The sequence below is a fragment of the Schistocerca americana genome, chromosome 2, assembly GCF_021461395.2.
Source record: "Schistocerca americana isolate TAMUIC-IGC-003095 chromosome 2, iqSchAmer2.1, whole genome shotgun sequence".
NCBI lineage: Eukaryota > Metazoa > Arthropoda > Insecta > Orthoptera > Acrididae > Schistocerca > Schistocerca americana.
The window spans coordinates 1,098,915,413-1,098,933,819 of record NC_060120.1 but is presented as its reverse complement, the minus strand read 5'-3'; the positions used below and the strand labels follow the sequence as shown (position 1 = coordinate 1,098,933,819).

The window sequence follows — 18,407 nt, the reverse complement described above, 5'->3', positions numbered from 1 at the left end:
AGTTCATGTAGTCAAAACACGGTAGCACATTCTGATTTTGTTATGACAGATTCGGGTATTGCTTCTACTTCTACAGAGCAAAATAATATTATCGTACCCTGTTTCAATAATCATGCTACATAGTTAATACTACCTCAACTTGATGAGATGAGAAAATCTAATAATAAGTGGTTTAGAAAATCCAATAAAGAAATTAGAGAATTTAATGATGAGATTAACAAACAGGAACAAAATTTCAAGCTACAGGGAGAGAAGTTCAAATTTTTTCGTGACGACATAAATGACAAGATCAAGGAATCTAGTAGCAAACAGGAATAGAACTTCTATTTCTTTCGAGGTGAGATTAGCGACAATTTAAATCGTAAATTCGAAGAAATCGGAACAGTTAAAAACTCAGGTATGCGATTAACTCAAGTCTGATATTAATAATCTTGAGTCCAGACTTAACCGTGTATGGTCTGTTGACGTTGGGGAGTTGAGGCAATAGACGTCATAACAAGAATTGCAAATCGATGGATTAGTACAAAAGATGAAATCATTACAGTTACAGATTAACACTGAAGTTTCAAAGACGCAAAATCAGTTGATGACTGTTGCAAAGCGTGTCGAAGAATTACCCGTGAGAGTGACGCAAAAGAACAACAATTCAGACGAAAGGTCAGAGGATACTCGGTGCCGTTTGCTTCTACCGAAGAACTTTGTGGTGTCACCGCCAGGCACCACACTTGCTAGGTGGTAGCCTTTAAATCGGCCGCGGTCCGTTAGTATACGTCGGACCCGCGTGTCGCCACTATCAGTGATTGCAGACCGAGCGCCGCCACACGGCAGATCTAGAGAGACTTCCTAGCACTCGCCCCAGTTGTACAGCCGACTTTGCTAGCGATGGTTCACTGACAAAATACGCTCTCATTTGCCGAGACGATAGTTAGCATAGCCTTCAGCTACGTCATTTGCTACGACCTAGCAAGGCGCCATGTTCAGCTACTATTGATATTGCAAATAATGTACAGAGCTACGTTCAACACTACTGGATTAAAGTTAAGTATTCCACCATCTGCGTCCGTTTTTCTAAGTTCTAATGTCCCTGTCCTGTTCCAGACCTCACGCCAGCCTGCGTGAGCTGAAACGCGTGCCTTTCGGCTTCCTCTAAATCTAGTGGGTTGGTCTCCTGCCAGTCCACAACAAACTTCAATTTCTGCAACGTTTCAAAGAAGGTCAGACGACGATTAATCAGCAAAATAAACGTGACGTAAGAAAGATGCAGTAACAGCTTAGCCAATACCGAAGAAACTATCGGTCGTGATAACGCTACAAGTAGTTTCAATGATTATCACACTGGAAATCACAGTGCACGCACTACTTTGGAAATGCTAATCACTCTCTCATGGACGTGATGTGTTTGCAGGTCACAGTGACTTGAATGCGAGTTACGGAATGAGAAAAGTCTCATCAATTCATAAAACGATGTTTTTGATTACAAACATTTTATCACAGATTTTTCGCAATGCCAGCAATGAAATTCACCCTAGGGAGTGATTTGACTATTCTTTACCACCCAACATGGCCAATTGGCCACAAACTTGAATTCATCATCAGTTATCTCGAAGGAAAACCTGCAACAAGAATGAGATCGATTGCACGTGAATGTCACATGTACGGTGATTTTTATGTGGCATTCTTGGCAGCTAACTGGTCTGAAAGAACTCAAAATCGCGGGAAACAAAACATATCATGATGCTAAATTATGCACAATCGAATTTTTCAACTACTGCGCAGTGTTATTATGTGCATAAACAGACATTTAACTAATCCGCACAGGCCGTCGGAATTAATCCGCATTTGTCTGACTAAATTACCTATCAGATTGTGCCACATAGTTTTGGCAGATGTTGTAAGGATGACTTGGAATCTTTTCGAGCTCTTTTGCAATAACTTGAATTTGACAATAATGCCACAACACAAAGAGGCAACAATAATCCAAAATGGTTCAAATGGCTCTGAACACTGTGGGACTTAACATCTGAGGTCCTCAGTCCCCCATAACTTAGAACTACTTAAACCTTACTAACGTAAGGATATCACACACATCCATGCCTGAGGCAGGATTCGAACCTGCGACTGTAGCGGTCACGCGGTTCCGGACTGAAGCGCCTAGAACCGCTAGGCCACAACGGCCCGCCAACAATAATCAATACCGGAAAAATTACCATCAGCATCGTAACCGAAAACGCAGATGCAATTTGCGTAAAGGATACGATGAGAGACGCGACGAAAATAGGCACAATGTGACACGTAGGCCCTGCAGTACAAACGATTCTCGTGACCGTCGGAATTGTCAGTACAGGAATATAATTCGTGGATCGTATGAACGTATACGTTATGGTAATGACAGAGTAAATTGAAATTGGCGTGATCGCAGAAATTTTAATTCCGAACATGGTGCTCAGGTTGTAGAAATCTGGGCAACGAGCCCACGGGACACTAATATTAATAATAGTTACGGAAGATGAAATAATTATGCTGAGATATCAACCTAAAATATCCGTGATCGTAGGACTTCAAAATCCGTGTGTGGTGCAACTGTAGAAATCAGACCACCCAACCCAGGCAACAACTTCAGGCAAAACGATAAGAATGACCAGCAGCCACGCCTGCAAACGAACAGTTTGCAGCCGCCGACAGTGAGCACACGAACCATATTAATTTTGTAGGTTTTTATGACATCAGACACACTTTGTTACGAGAAGATGCCGAGCGTGAAAATACACTTGTCCATTCTATCGTAAAAATTTCAATAGGAAACGTTTCGCTTGTTCCTGCACTTGATTCTATTAGCCCAGTTCATATGATTAGTGGGCCAGTGTTTAGTAAACGTGCTCAATCATCTGTTTGTCCAACTTTTCATCTACTAAGAACTAAACTGAAGGGAGTGATTCAAGGAAAGACTGTAGATATACGTAATCAAACTTCGTTAGTTGTCATGTGTCTGGGCCACAACTTTTCAGCAAATTTTCTCTTAGTTTCTCTTTTGTCAACATAAGCAATTTTGGGTGTAGAGTTTTTGCATGAATATAAAGCGATGTCAAATTTTTGCGATGCTGAAGTAACGTTACAAACAAATATGGTACCTGTAACTCTTAAATTTCAAGGATGGTTGACAAAGCAAGATGAAGACATGAACTGTTTGCATTTTCTCTTTCGGTTCGATACTCAACACTCATTGAATTTGTCTGCAGATTACATGAACGACATAACAACATTTCACTGTGAAGCTAAACAATCTATTACCACACAACAGATAGTTAAAAAGACGGTATTCAGAAATGAAGTAGACTCTGAGGCAGACGCACATGAATAATTAGAAATTTTATAGTCACATTCTGAATTTTTTCTCACAATACAGGAACTATACGAAATTTTCTTTATGAATTCATGTTTAAAGAACATAATAATTTTTTTACCACATTCTGTCAACATATAGAGAAAAATTTAAGCAGGAAATATAATCGATGTTAGATTAGGGGATAAATGAGCACGCTATGAGTACATACAACAACCCGTTGTTAAAAGAACGACGTTTCTGTTACACTTGTTCTCGATTTCAGACTGATCAACACTACAATACAAGAAGAAACAGGTTGACCACAATCACTAAACGAATTATTACAGAAATTTCATGGTGGGAAGGTAATGTCTTGCCTTGATTTACAATCTTGCTTTTGGCAAATCGAATTACATCCTGAATGTAAGGAATATATGGCCTTTCTCCTTTTTAGAAATTACTGCCAATTTTGGAAATTACCATTTGGTTCCAATGTTTCATCTTCTGCATTTATCCGAGGTCTGAATATTATCATACGTAAGTATTTAAAAGACAGGATCACCACATATGTTAACGACATTTTGGTTGCGGAAAATTCGTGGACAGAACACAACCAGGAACTGAGCGAACCATTACCGACATTCCTTGTGCATGGCACTACAGTCAGTTTGGGAAACTCATAATTTGGTAAAACCAAATTAAATTTCTTGACGACATTATTTCTACAACAGGCATATCAAGAGATCCAGAAAAACTGAAAGCAATTGACGAAATGCCTGTACCTATAAACAAAGGAGAACTTAGAGGACTCTCAGGTCTCATCAATTTTTATACAAGTTTCATCCGCTTAAAGAACTTATCTACGCCTCACAGGTCAACTCACAGTTAAAAATACACTTTGGGACTGGGATGACGTCGTCCAGACTGAATATGATGCTCTGTAAACTGCATTGCTTAATACATCCATATTATCACACTTTTGACTTGTCACACTTTGTCTCTTGATTTTTGCCTTTCCACAGACAGTTCAAAATCCAGTCTTGGTGTACAAATAGAATTCTTACACAGAAAAGTATAGCTACTGTCAGTCCAGTCTTAACAAAAGTCGAACGGAACTATTCTGTCACTGAGCTCGAAGTATTATCCATAGTTCGGGCATTTGACAAATTACGTTACTTTCTACAAGATAAACACACTAGGGTACATAACTATCGTCGGGAACTCCAGTTTCTTATGACAGCTAAACTAAATCATGATCGCTTAAGACGTTGGACTTTGTGCCTTCAGGAATTCAGTTTCACTGTGATATACATTCCAGGTTCAGAAAACATTATTCCTCATGCACTTTCGCGTGCAACTGTTGGTTTAGGCCAGAGTTATGAGGAAGATTGCAAAGAAAATAATTTTAGTTTGTTATAAATGGCAAAAATGGCCTTGGAAAACTTTATTTCATCTTCGATATGTGATATTGCTCATGAACAGGAGAAGGATCCAATCTGGAAAGACATAAAGGAGGAATGGCAAAACAAATCAAATGCTGCGATAAAACATTTCGACTTTGTACGTAACAACATTTTATTCAGACGTAGATGTCCTGACACTCTTATTTGGATACTGTGCATCCCAGATGAACACCTCAACAAACTCATTTGGTACACACACCCCAGTTAACCACACTTTGGTGCTAAGAAATGTTTTCAGAAATTTCAGGATCCATGTTGCTTCAACACTATGGAAAAGCGAACTCGTACTATTTTGGCAAAATACGAAAAGGCAGAACCATCTGTCGCAAATGCACGCAACACCACTATTTCCGATCACTCCTGTGAAACTAAGAGAATTAGCTGCTGTTGACATATTCGGTCCTGTTACTAGATCTAAACATTCTCATTCAATTGTTTTTGTAGTTGTTGAGCTTACCTCTAAATTTGCACCATTCACACCTCTACGGAAAGCTACTGTAAAATCTATTTCTATAGCATTCGTAAGGAATTTTCTGAAAGAAGTATGATGTGACCACAAAGTAATTTCTGATAATGGCTCAAAATTTCGTTATAATACACAGCTAAAAATTCTGAGACGTGGAAGAATTAAAACAATATTTGTATCACATTTTGTACCATCTTGTAACCATTCAGAAGGCATTATGAAAGAATTAGGTAAACTTTGCAGATTGTATTGCTAACAGAAAAAAATTAGGATTTACAACTATCTGATTTTCAAAATATCGTTAGCGAACTACCGACTGATTCTACAACTTTGCTCCACTCCTTGTATTAAAGAATAAACCAGCAGCAGATCTTGTAAAACAGTTACTAGCCTTCCCTACACAACGACCTTTAATACACCGTGAAATAATTAATTTAGCTTTGAAATAAATCAAGAAACCCACAGAAAAAATGAAGAACCTCCAGAACCCACGATTGAACGTGAAGAATTTACACGGAGATAAGAAAGTGTTGCTCAATTCGCATCGTTTATGTTATATAAACGAAAGTCTTTAAGTAGCAAGTTTTTCTTGGTGTATGAAGGTCCTTTTCGCTTACGGCGAATCACACATGCAAATACTGTGGAACTTGAAACCATACGTACATACAAATCAAGAAGTCTTCATCTTATACCGACATCAAAATGTAAAAAGAAGAGTAGCCTAGAGGGTTCACTGTGGGAAACATTTGATGTGGTGAGCATAGATGCCCCAGCTGTAGCTGTACATTTTCTTACTGTAGCTTTCAGCACTGTTTCATACTCTTTGACTGTTCTGTATATCTGTTAATGTATCTCTTTCTGTCAAACAACTTAATAGGGAATTCTTATAAATAGAGGCTATCTATCATTTGTGTTGTCTCTGGAAAAGAACTTTGAATTTGCTAAGCACAGTCTTACAAAGTGATAACACAATGAAAGCAGACAATCTTTATGCATCTATGTTTGCACTATAACAATATGGAATGGTAAGCCATGTGTGAACAATTTATACTCAGCTGGTATTATTCTGAGTTTACTGGTGAAGTATCTGATTGAAATTCAATACTGTTATCTTATCTCATTAGTTTGGAACCTCTCTTTTGAGATCTTGGTACAGAAGAGTAGACTTAGCTTTGAAGTTCTAAGATAATACTTTTTTTTCATCAGGAAGACAATTTGCACATATAATGAAGCTTCTTGTGCCTTGTGGTAATTTGTAATGCACATTTCGCTTTACCTCTACCAGACAGAGCGCTGTGTTATTTTTGAGGAAATTACATGAGATGACTTTTTCTGTAGGTACATATTTTGTGAAGTGGGTCATGAATTATAGTGGTGCAACTGCTGACTTCATTTTATATGAGATACTGTGCATGAGTGGCTCTGAATTGAGAAAGGTATTTCTGTTGTGCATGACACGGTCGTAAGTGAATTTCCCCTATTGCAGAAGTAGTAAAAAAGAACACAGAACTCTGTGCATTTGTATGAAGTAAACAATATTTTCGGATCGGAGGATAACGTACGTAGCGAGCAAGCTACATTCTAACAATACAAATGTTGCAGTTGTCTGTCGCATTAAAAACATTGATCTGTGACTTGTATAAAAAATATATACTATGCACTTTGAAACTTTTTCTTTTCAGTTTGTAGTATTTTTACGCCTTGATGCAAACTGGTCAGCTACCTTTCATGCCTATTGTAACAAAATTTGTAAAATAAGTTACTTCACTACTTTAGTGTCTTTCTATTTAAACAATTTTATTTCGGACTTTTTATTATGGTTCTGCTACAGCAGTGATACAGTGCTGATTCTATCATGTTAATGATTGTAAGACGAAGATTTTTTTGTCTCTTATTATTATCAACACTGAAGCTCAAGAGAAGTTATTTGCTTCATTTTCCGTTAATAAATCATTTATTTCAGTTACTACTGTACAGTTCGAGGATACATCATTTTTATGTTGCATCTTAGAGTAAATTATGTCATTATGGGTTGCTTTATAAGATATGCCTTTTGAATGTTGTGTTTATTTTGCTGTTGTGATTAACACTGTATAGCCATACGATTCTGACTCCATACCATTCTGACTCCATAAGACTATGACTCCATTGTGACTCCATAAGATTGACACAATACGATTCTAATTCCATAAGATTATAACTCTATACAACACAGACAGACACAGACAGACAAGTTGACATTTAACATCTGACGGTAGTGACCTTGTGATGCTACTTGCAGTTTTATATTCGATGAACATCGTGCAAACATTACTATGAATTTTGAAAAATGAAATAATTGTTCTGTAATAATAATTATTTACTTGTAATTATCACTTCCCCCTACTGAATGGTTAAATTTGTAGGAAAAAGTATTTATGAAATCTGAACTCATGGCGATACCTTGAGCTCAAATCCCTTATAACCTATATGAAGGAGTTGCATGTATGCTCACACACATATTTTCTTATGTATGTAATATAGAAATTGGATGAACTTTTACCTTTTTTGTTGACCTGTAATTCCGACTGATAATTTAAATCAACTGCAATTACTACGTATATATCAACACTGGGATCTACGATTAATTGTAATATTGTTTAAATATGACACCATTGATGTCTTTGGTCAAATCTATATGTCATCCAGTGATGCTATATGTCACATATTTCGTATGTTCTGGATAAAAACTTGTATTTTATTCTAGGTTGTGTACTGTAACATCAGAAAATGAATTTATATAGAACAACTTTGCCACTGTGTGGTCGGCCTAAACTTCATATTAACAACTGTACTTGAAGAAACCTGTCACCCTTATGTAATTATCTGTGGTAATTCGTGTTTTGAGTCATTAACTGAGCACTGAGCTTATATTCCCATTCACATAATGTTGAATTTTATATTCAAGTGTGTATAGCTTACTGTTATTCATTTAATCACTGATTCGTTCCTGTTATTGTGTTATATACGACACTTCTGATCTATATCAGTTATGAGAGCTTGTTCTCTCAAAGGTATACAATACCAGTGCTTTTATGATCTTTATGAATTGTTTGGTACTTAACATGCTACATTAATGCCTTATACTATTACTACTGATTGTGATTAGTATCTTTACCTGAATATGAAAAGGATTGCCACACTAAAATATTTTGGTTTGATTGTCAGAGGATATAATGTATGTATTGAGTCTCTGAGACTGCTTACACAACAAAGTTGTGTGTCGTCAAACGAATATATTAATATTTTGGTGTTGTTGTCAGTAGACAAAGTGTGAGGTCTCCCTGCGTCAGCTGAACCGAAAATGTGTGTTTCTTTACCCAGTTTACTATTGCCAGATGAATTTTAATATCTTGAAGAACTGTAAATAACATTTTCTTATCGTGTCAAATGAACTACCACCAAAGCCATGCAGATACGAGTGCTTGTCTTTGCAATTCAGTCGAAAAGCTACACAACTGAAAAACATTTTTTACACTCTTGGTGAATTACAAGTAGAATTTTTTTATCCTGTCAAACAAATTACTATCGGTGTCAGGTGGAGATGCGTGCTTAGATGCACAAGATGATGCTTGTTTATAATTTATTCTTGACTGCATTGTACAGCTTATTAGTTTCCTAGTATGTACATGAATTTGTAATCTTATGCTTGCGTTTATGTATTCGACCAATTTTGTAAAACATCTGATTTCTTTTTCTCAATTTTGTTATATAAGAATTATGCATTTGCTCCTTGTGAACATGTTAGACGAGAATCATCCCACAAAATTCTTAAAAATGGAGAGTGGGGGTCATGAAAGTTGTATGTTAATACTTCTTTGCAAAGTGGACCAATGATTCTGCTGTGATGTGCATACACAAACTCTGAGTCTGAGATATTATTATCGCGAGTAGCAACGAGCGAACAGTTGTTGAGAGGAGTTGGCAATGGTTGGACGCAGCCTGCGGCGAAGAGAAGCGGCGCGACATGAGAAGTCGCAGCCTGCCATGGTCGTGCTGGTAACGCCGGGGGAGACTTGGGTACTAACTGAAGATTTTTAGTAATGTAACTTTTTGCTGCAAGTAGCTGTTGCTTACTTGCGCACTGGAGGGATTTTCTGGGATTTGTGAATCCAGACATGTATTAGTATCTTTGTTATGCCCAGAGACGTGTTTATTGATTATAGACATTGAGGAATAGTTGAATCTGTGTAAAGATTGTAAGTGTTTGAATAATCTATATTGCGACTGCAGTAAAGTAAAGTCTTTATTAGTTTCTTTCATTCTTTTACGACGTTTTAAGGCTGGTCGACCAAATCCCTCCTGCTCATTCAATTTCTCTAGAAACAAAATATGGGAGTAGTTATTGCAGTTATTTTGACCATGCACTGAACTCTAGATGGATTGCAGTATTGCTTTTGAAATTTTTCAGCATGTTCCTGTTCACGAAGCTGCAGTGGCAAGACGAGGTAATTTGTCTGTTGTGCGCAGGAGTAGTGCAGAACGGTTGTCAGGAGTTATGGAATTTTTAAAACTCGCAGTCACATACTTGGGGATTGATTTCTTCATAATTTGTAGGAAGAGTAATTTCTTTGTGTTCTCAATCATAATTATATTGTTGTCGTAGATGGAACGTCACATGTTTCCGTATGTCCTTCAGCAGAACAAACAATAATTACAAATACACACGACTTTTCAAAAATAATGAGTCGGTTTTAGGTTCTCTACATGTAATACCAATCTCGAAAAGCCATAAGAATCTTCCGACGTTCTCCAGTAAGTCATTTATACACATTACCGTGGTCTAGAGGTAGCGTCTTTGATTCATAATCAAAACGTCTTCGGTCCCGGGTTCTATCCCCGCTACTGCCTAAATTTTGATAAATAATCAGCATTGGCGGCCGAAGACTTGCGGCATAAGAAGTCAGCCTCATTCTGCCAGCGGCCTTCTCAAAGAGGGCGGAGGAGCGGATAGAGGTTCAGGGCACTCTCTTGTCCTAGGGGTGGGAAATTGCCCCTAAAGGAGGAATAATCAGCAATGATCAACGACATGAGGATGCAGAAGGCAATGGAAACCACTGCACTAAAGACACGTAACGTGTATCCACAGGACATGTGGCCTGCAATTGAAGAAGTGTCATGATGATCTCTCCATTGGCAAAAGATTCCGGAATAGCCCCCATTCGGATCTCCGAGAGGGGACTGCCAAGGGAGAGGTTACCATGAGAAAAAGATTGAATGATCTACGAAAGGATAACGTTCTACGAGTCGGGGCGTGGAATGTCAGAAGCTTGAACGTGGTAGGGAAACTAGAAAATCTGAAAAGGGAAATGCAAAGGCTCAATCTAGATATAGCAGGGGTCAGTGAAGTGAAGTGGAAGGAAGACAAGGATTTCTGGTCAGATGAGTATCGGGTAATATTAACAGCAGCAGAAAATGGTATACATCTACATCTACATCTACATCCATACTCCGCAAGCCACCTGGCGGTGTGTGGCGGAGGGTACCTTGAGTACCTCTATCGGTTCTCCCTTCTATTCCATTCTCGTATTGTTCGTGGAAAGAAGGATTGTCGGTATGCCTCTGTGTGGGCTCTAATCTCTCTGATTTTATCGTCATGGTCTCTTCGCGAGATATACATATGAGGGATCAATATACTGCTTGACTCTTCGGTGAAGGTATGTTCTCGAAACTTTGACAAAAGCCCGTACCGAGCTACTGAGCGTCTCTCCTGCAGAGTCTTCCACTGGAGTTTATCTATCATCTCCGTAACGCTTTCGCGATTACTAAATGATCCTGTAACGAAGCGCGCTGCTCTCCGTTGGATCTTCTCTATATCTTCTATCAACCCTATCTGGTACGGATCCCACACTGCTGAGCAGTATTCAAGCAGTGGGCAAACAAGCGTATTGTAACCTACTTCCTTTGTTTTCGGATTGCATTTCCTTAGGATTCTTCCAATGAATCTCAGTATGGCATCTGCTTTACCGACGATCAACATTATATGATCATTCCATTTTAAATCACTCCTAATGCGTAGTCCCAGATAATTTATGGCATTAACTGCTTCCAGTTGCTGACCTGCTATTTTGTAGCTAAACGATAAAGGATCTATCTTTCTGTGTATTCGCAGCACATTACACTTGTCTACATTGAGATTCAATTGCCATTCCCTGCACCATGCGTCAATTCGCTGCAGATCCTCCTGCATTTCAGTACAATTTTCCATTGTTACAACCTCTCGATACACCACAGCATCATCCGCAAAAAGCCTCAGTGAACTTCCGATGTCATCCACAAGGTCATTTATGTATATTGTGAATAGCAACGGTCCTATGACACTCCCCTGCGGCACACCTGAAATCACTCTTACTTCGGAAGACTTCTCTCCATTGAGAATGACATGCTGCGTCCTGTTATCTAGGAACTCCTCAATCCAATCACACAATTGGTCTGATAGTCCATATACTCTTACTTTGTTCATTAAACGACTGTGGGGAACTGTATCGAACGCCTTGCGGAAGTCAAGAAACACGGCATCTACCTGTGAACCTGTATCTATGGCCCTCTGAGTCTCGTGGACGAATAGCGCGAGCTGGGTTTCACATGACCGTCTTTTTCGAAACCCATGCTGATTCCTACAGAGTAGATTTCTTGTCTCCAGAAAAGTCATTATACTCGAACACAATACGTGTTCCAGAATTCTACAACTGATCGACGTTAGAGATATAGGTCTATAGTTCTGCACACCTGCTCGACGTCCCTTCTTGAAAACGGGGATAACCTGTGCCCTTTTCCAATCCTTTGGAACGCTACGCTCTTCTAGAGACCTACGGTACACCGCTGCAAGAAGGGGGGCAAGTTCCTTCGCGTACTCTGTGTAAAATTGAACTGGTATCCCATCAGGTCCAGAGGCCTTTCCTCTTTTGAGCGATTTTAATTGTTTCTTTATCCCTCTGTCGTCTATTTCGATGTCTACCATTTTGTCACCTGTGCGACAATCTAGAGAAGGAACTACAGTGCACTCTTCCTCTGTGAAACAACTTTGGAAAAAGACATTTAGTATTTCGGCCTTTAGTCTGTCATCCTCTGTTTCAGTACCATTTTGGTCACAGAGTGTCTGGACATTTTGTTTTGATCCACCTACCGCTTTGACATAAGACCAAAATTTTTTAGGATTTTCTGCCAAGTCATAACAGGTGTTGGATTAGTTATGAATAGGAAGGTAGGGCAGAGGGTGTGTTACTGTGAACAGTTCAGTGACCGGGTTGTTCTAATCAGAATCGACAGCAGACCAACACCGACAACGATGGTTCAGGTATACATGCCGACGTCGCAAGCTGAAGATGAACAGATAGAGAAAGTGTATGAGGATATTGAAAGAGTAATGCAGTATGTAAAGGGGGACGAAAATCCAATAGTCATGGGCGACAGGAATGCAGTTGTAGGGGAAGGAGTAGAAGAAAAGGTTACAGGAGAATATGGGCTTGGGACAAGGAATGAAAGAGGAGAAAGACTTATTGAGTTCTGTAACAAGTTTCAGCTAGTAATAGCGAATACCCTGTTCAAGAATCACAAGAGGAGGAGTTATACTTGGAAAAGGCCGGGAGATACGGGAAGATTTCAATTAGATTACATCATGGTCAGACAGAGATTCCGAAATCAGATACTGGATTGTAAGGCGTACCCATGAGCAGATATAGTAGATATAGATCACAATATAGTAGTGATGAAGAGTAAGCTGAAGTTCAAGACATTAGTCAGGAAGAATCAATACGCAAAGAAGTGGGATAAGGAAGTACTAAGGAATGACGAGATATGTTTGAAATTCTCTAACGCTATAGATACAGCAATAAGGAATACCGCAGTAGGCAGTACAGTTGAAGAGAAATGGACATCTCTAAAAAGTGCCATCACAGAAGTTGGGAAGGAAAACATAGGTACAAAGAAGGTAGCTGCGAAGTAACCATGGGTAACAGAAGAAATACTTCAGTTGACTGATGAAAGGAGGAAGTACAAACATGTTCCGGGAAAACCAGGAATACAGAAATACAAGTCGCTGAGGAATGAAATAAATAGGAAGTGCAGGGAAGCTAAGACGAAATGGCTGCAGGAAAAATGTGAAGGCATCGAAAAAGATATGATTGTCGGAAGGACAGACTCAGCATACAGGAAAGTCAAAACTACTTTTGGTGACATTAAAAGCAACGGTGGTAACATTAAGAGTGCAACGGGAATTCCACTGTTAAATGCAGAGGAGAGAGCAGATAGGTGGAAAGAATACATTGAAAGCCTCAATGAGGGTGAAGATTTGTCTGATGTGATAGAAGAAGAAACAGGGGTCGATTTAGAAGAGATAGGGGATCCAGTATTAGAATCGGATTTTAAAAGAGCTTTGGAGGACTTACGGTCAAATAAGGGAGAAGGGATAGATAAAATTCCATCAGAATTTCTAAAATCATTGGGGGAAGTGGCAACAAAACGACTATTCACGCTGGTGTGTAGAATATATGAGTCTGGCGATATACCATCTGACTTTCGGAAAAGCATCATCCACACAATTCCGAAGACGGCAAGAGCTGACAAGTGCGAGAATTATCGCACAATCAGCTTAACAGCTCATGCATCGAAGCTGCTTACAAGAGTAATATACAGAAGAATGGAAAAGAAAATTGAGAATGCGCTAGGTGACGATCAGTTTGGCTTTAGGAAAAGTAAAGGGACGAGAGAGGCAATTCTGACGTTACGGCTAATAATGGAAGCAAGGCTAAAGAAAAATCAAGACACTTTCATAGGATTTGTCGACCTGGAAAAAGCGTTCGACAATATAAAATGGTGCAAGCTGTTCGAGATTCTGAAAAAAGTAGGGGTAAGCTATAGGGAGAGACGGGTCATATACAATATGTACAACAACCAAGAGGGAATAATAGGAGTGGACGATCAAGAACGAAGTGCTCGTATTAAGAAGGGTGTAAGACAAGGCTGTAGCCTTTCGCCCCTACTCTTCCATCTGTACATCGAGGAAGCAATGATGGAAATAAAAGAAAGGTTCAGGAGTGGAATTAAAATACAAGGTGAAAGGATATCAATGATACGATTCGCCGATGACATTGCTATCCTGAGTGAAAGTGAAGAAGAATTAAATGATCTGCTGAACGGAATGAACAGTCTAATGAGTACACAGTATGGTTTGATAGTAAATCGGAGAAAGACGAAGGTAATGAGAAGTAGTAGAAATGAGAACAGCGAAAAACTTAACATCAAGATTGATGGTCACGAAGTCAATGAAGTTAAGGAATTCTGCTACCTAGGCAGTAAAATAACCAATGACGGACGGAGCAAGGAGGACATCAAAAGCAGACTCGCTATGGCAAAAAAGGCATTTCTGGCCAAGAGAAGTCTACTAATATCAAATACCGGCCTTAAATTGAGGAAGAAATTTCTGAGGATGTACGTCTGGAGTATAGCATTGTGTGGTAGTGAAACATGGACTGTGGGAAAACCGGAACAGAAGAGAATCGAAGCATTTGAGATGTGCTGCTATAGACGAATGTTGAAAATTAGGTGGACTGATAAGGTAAGGAATGAGGAGGATCTGCGCAGAATCGGAGAGGAAAGGAATATGTGGAAAACACTGATAAGGAGAAGGGACAGGATGATAGGACATCTGGAGCTGTAGAGGGCAAAAACTGTAGAGGAAGACAGAGATTGGAATACGTCAAGCAAATAATTGAGGACGTAGGTTGCAAGTGCTACTCTGAGATGAAGAGGAAAGGAATTCGTGGCGGGCCGCATCAAACCAGTCAGTAGACTGATAATGAAAAAAAAAACTAAAAGTAATGGCTCTGTAACACTCCCCTGGACACATCCAAAGCTAATTTTACGTCTGAAGACTCTGTTCATAATATGCTGAGTTTTTGACACAAACTAAAATCCAAGCGCACAATTGATGTGATATCCCGTACGCTCGTATTTTGCTTATTAGGTGGCAGTGTGGAACTGCATCGAACGCCTCCCGAAAGTCAAGGAACACGATGTAAGACTGGTCGCCGGGCGTGTACTGACGGACAGAGCGAGCTGTGTTCCACACCATCGTTGTTTTCGTAACCACGAAGAATATAACCCTAGCCGAAGCAGTCGCCACGTGCAATCTAAGTACTTCTACTGTGCTGGCTGGCTCTGAGCACTATGGGACTTAACAGCTGTGGTCATCAGTCCCCTAGAACTTAGAACTACTTAAACCTAACTAACCGAAGGACATCACACACATCCATGCCCGAGGGAGGATTCGAACCTGCGACCGTAGCAGTCGCGCGGTTCCGGACTGCGCGCCTAGAACCGCCAGACCACCGCGGCCGGCTCTGCTGTGCTACTATGGTGACAGTAGGGTTACAAAATGCAAATGTGCTTAAGTTTACACAAAAAAATAAGAGTACGTTAGTATACAGCAGTCAACACAAAAATTCACAGAAATATACCTCTTCCCAGAAAGGCGTAAGAATAAAAAATAAGCCAAGTCATGTGAACGAAAAGTGTCTCCTGCTGCGCCCTAACGCATCCGCACGGTTTCGCGTTTGCGACTACAAGTTGATGCTGTGGTGCAGAACAGGGGGGTCTCGGCTCAGACAGCTTCCTGCAGACTATATTGACGACATCTTATGCCAGTCTGACACTGCAAAAGGACAAATCTTAGTCGACCCTTAGTTTCTGGTCTGTTTCATTTGACACGTGAGGGACCTGTTAGAAACACGACTACTTCCGTTACTTGGGGGCTCGTGCAGGATACAGAGTGGAGCTGTCCAGTAGACTCACTGCAAGTGCGCCAGCTCCGTGCAGCGAGCGCCTCCCTGTGTCTCTGCCTGCAAGGCCGCGCTGGACGGGCAGCCCGCGTGGTCGCCGACCCGTGCGTGACTGGCCGCCAGCCACACAAAAGGCGTAACGGCCGGCGCCGCGCCGCGCCGCGCCGGGCCCCGTTGCCACGGCGACTTCGTGTCATATAACACGGCCGGTCTGCGACCTCGTCAATACTGAAGCGGGTCAAGGGCGCCAGGTGTCCGTGCCATTGTATCCCTCGGCTCTGCGCTGGAAATGTTTTGTAGGCACCATGAAAACAAACGTTCTCCCTGTCACAAAAAAAAAAAACGGCAGCACCACCGTGACTTCCGTGGATGAAATGAAGTCATTTGCGAATTCAGATCCAGTAATTCTGATTTAAAACGAGTCACAGCAATCAATATAAACTTCCGGAGAGTTTCCAAGGAGCCATGACCAACATGTTTCTTGATTTTTTCAACGTATTATGTAGCTCGTTAATGTGTTTTAATGTTTCTGTGACCGAGATTTTCTTCACTACAAACTAACACAGCGAATTTTCAATGACAAAAAATATATGTATCCATTGTTTAAGGTAATTTGTACGTCATTGGCTCTTGTTTCTAAAGTAAATGTGAACGAATTGAGTTGTTGTTGTTGTGGTCTTCAGTCCTGAGACTGGTTTGATGCAGCTCTCCATGCTACCCTAACCTGTGCAAGCTTCTTCATCTCCCAGTACCTACTGCAACCTACATCCTTCTGAATCTGCTTAGTGTATTCATCTCTTGGTCTCCCTCTACGATTTTTACCCTCCACGCTGCCCTCCAGTACTAAATTGGTCATCCCTTGATGCCTCAGAACATGTCCTACCAACCGATCTCTTCTTCTAGTCAAGTTGTGCCACAAACTCCTCTTGTCCCCAATTCTATTCAATTAATTAAGTGTATTATGTAAACATGTAGTTATGTTCTATGTTACTTCGATTGTATCTAATTTATATGCAAAAGAGAATGCCTGGACTTGGAGAAATGTAAACTGCGAAAAGTTTTATTAAGAGAGAACTGACAAGTGACAATCGAAAGTTGATGATAGGATGCTGAGACGTAAACATGGATCGAAGGGAAATGGCGGATTATTAACGGAAAACTCAGCACTGTTTTCCGGAAAGAAGATGTTTTCTTGGTATAGAATGGACGGAGAAATTTGGAATGAGAATCGAAATAATGATCAGTGAACAGCTGAGGCTGCGGCATGGCACTGTAAAGGTGGACAGAAAGGAGATGTTGTTCTGTCAGTGGAATGTAGTCACAATTTTGTGGAAAAGAGGCAATTTGCTTTGTAGTAATAGTTTGAAGGTGTGATGGAGAGAGAGAATTCGAGGACGGATGCAGTGGAAGCAATTGAGCGTACAGAGACGGGAAAAACGAAGAAGTGACCAACGAGTTATCATTCCAGTGTTTTTGCAGAGAAATACCAAAATTTTAGACGAGACAATGACTTCTCGAAATTATCAACGGAGTAGGGAACGTGGAAGAGAAGGAAGACAGAAGACAGACATTCAGAAACTGAAAATTCATTAGACAATCGAAGCAGGAGACAAAAACTTTTCAAGACGAAGAATCAATACGTTAGAAAATGGTTCAAATGTCTCTGAGGACTATGGGAGTTAACATCTGAGGCCATCAGTCCCCTAGAACTTAGAACTACTTAAACCTAACTAACCTAAGGACATCACACACATTCATGCCCGAGGCAGGATTCGAACCTGCGACCGTAGCGGTCGCGCGGTTCCAGACTGAAGCGCCTAGAACCGCTCGACCACACCGGCCGGCCAAATACGTTAGACGTACGTGAAGTGCACAGTCATCATCACAGAACCCGAGTATACGTTGCACTGAGAGTGTGTACGAAATGAATAATGTCTTTCTTTTAACTAGGAACGAAGGAGAAAAAATGTTCAGATATGTGTGAAATCTTATGGGACTTAACTGCTAAGGTCATCAGTCCCTAAGCTTACACACTAATTAACCTAAATTATCCTAAGGACAAACACACACACCCTTGCCGGAGGGAGGACTCGAACCTCCGCCGGGACCAGCCGCACAGCCCATAACTACAGCACTCTAGACCGCCTTTTTTTTGCGTTTTGTTGGTTATTGATCGTCGTGTTTGGTCGTTGCGGACGTCGCAAGACATCCTGTTCAAGTTCGGTGGTTGATCCTTCCACTCAGTTTTTTATTACAGGGGCTCTCTGACTGAACACGCTGAGCATCCGTGCCGGGTACCGCTCGGATAATCCCGCGCGTCGAAGAAAGGAGACTGAGTT

The 18,407-nt window shown here is 40.4% G+C and overlaps 1 long non-coding RNA gene across 2 annotated transcripts in view; it reads right to left on the bottom strand.

The window, feature by feature from the left end:
- Positions 1–16,187, bottom strand: part of LOC124595792 — a 38,626-nt gene extending 22,439 nt beyond the window's left edge. The window contains exon 1 of one of the 2 annotated variants that reach the window (XR_006978246.1): positions 16,082–16,187. This is a non-coding gene — a long non-coding RNA (uncharacterized LOC124595792). The remainder of the gene's footprint in view (positions 1–16,081) is intronic. The other variant, XR_006978245.1, reaches the window with a different exon arrangement.
- Between the last annotated feature and the right edge of the window lie 2,220 nt (positions 16,188–18,407).